Raw genomic sequence first — 1,692 nt, 5'->3', positions numbered from 1 at the left:
GGGGGGGCATTTCCAGCATCACCAGCACCTGGTAGGTCCAGTCCCCGTTGGGGACCACGTCGGTGGCCACCACGTGCTCCGGCAGCTCCTGCCCATCCTGGAACCACCTCACCTGCACCGGGCAGGGTAGAAATCCATCACGGAGCAGAGCAGGGGCTGGGGCCGGGCTGGGAGCTCGACGGCACCAGCGAGATGGACATGCTGGGGGGCACTGGGAGAGACAGTGGAGACACTGGGCTGAACTGGGGGGCACTGGGAGAGACGAGGGAGACACTGGGCTGAGCTGAGGGGCACTGGGAGAGAGTTGGGAGACACTGGACTGAGCTGGGGGATGTCACTGAGAGAGAGGGCGGAGGGTTTGTAGGATATTGGTAGGGGTTTGAATGGCATTGGGAAGTACTGGAATGGCACTGGGCGTGACTGGGGTATAAGGGGATGGGCTCTGTGGGTCACAGGGGAAAGAGTTGGGAGATGTGGGAGTGAACTGAGAACCACTGGGAATGGACTGAGAGGGTCTGGGAGTGGAGTGAGAGGGACTGGGAATGACTGGAAGGGACTGGTAAAGCACTGGAATGACTGGGAAGGAACCGAGCGTGACTGGGAGGTCCTGTCCTGAAAAGGGAACTGTGCGCTGCTGGTCTGCCCGGCAACTGATGAGTCATTGCAGAGACGCGCTCTGATTAGCTGAGGGCAGGGAGAGCGGTGGTCCCAGCGGGGTGGAGAAGCGGGGGGGCATTGGGAGAGACTGGGATGGACTGGGGGACACTGGGAAAAACTGGTCGCAATGAAATGAGGGGAAATGGGAGAGGCTGGGCCGGAGTGGGATGGACTGCGGGGCACTGGGATGGGGCCCAAGGCCACGGGCATGGACACAGGAAGGGCTGGGGGGTCTGGGATGATTCCCAGGGACGGTTTCAGGGGCTCCAGGGTCTTTCCTGGGACAGAGGAATTCTCGAGGGGACCCGCTCTGCCCCATGCTCACCTCTGCGGTTCACAAGGAATGGGGTGGCGATCTGGTACCATTTCCGGCACAACCAGTCCACCGCAGCCCATCTGTTCTCCAGCAAGTCCTGTTGGCTGTTCCAGTACCTGGCCTGGATCTCCCCATGCGGGGTGTCCCCCACATAGACCCCCACATCGCTGTCGAAGTGCACGTCCTGCTGCCGGTTGTAGATGAATCTCTCCACAAGCCTCACCCACTCGGTGCCATTCATGAAGTAACACTCGCTGGTAGAGAATTCCTGGAACACCCCTGTATGTGCAGGACACGGGTCAGGGGGTGCCCCCCCCATCATCCTCCAGCCCCCCACAGTAGGTCGGGAGCTCAGGGGGCCACGTAGGACCTCCCTTTCCCACCCCCCTCTGCCCCACGCCTGCCGCAGCACCGGCTCTTGGCTGGGGAGTAACCGCCCCCATCAGCCCCCCATGGGTGGACAGGGGGGTTGAGGACCCCCCCAGTGCGGATCCGACCCCACCCAGAGTCCCAGGGAACCGCTGCAGGGCTCCAGTGATGGGGGACACCGAGGGACCCCCATGGCACCCCCTTCCTGCTCTCCCACCCCATTTTTCCCCCTCTCCCCCAATCCCCCCAATCCCCAGAACCCCCCTGACTCCCACCCCCTTCCCACTAATTCCGAGGGCTCCAACCCCCCTCGCCGTCACTTCTGGGGCTCCCACCCCCTCTTTTCTCTC

The 1,692-nt window shown here is 62.8% G+C and overlaps 1 pseudogene; it reads right to left on the bottom strand.

The window, feature by feature from the left end:
• Window positions 1-4: 4 nt before the first annotated feature.
• LOC114073364 overlaps window positions 5-1,692 on the bottom strand; it is a 2,632-nt pseudogene continuing 944 nt past the window's right edge.

The sequence above is a fragment of the Empidonax traillii genome, unplaced genomic scaffold (assembly GCF_003031625.1).
Source record: "Empidonax traillii isolate 1590-97213 ecotype Southwest subspecies unplaced genomic scaffold, ASM303162v1 scaffold6202:size6371, whole genome shotgun sequence".
In the NCBI taxonomy this organism is placed as follows: domain Eukaryota; kingdom Metazoa; phylum Chordata; class Aves; order Passeriformes; family Tyrannidae; genus Empidonax; species Empidonax traillii.
This window is presented reverse-complemented; position numbering and strand designations above follow the sequence as displayed.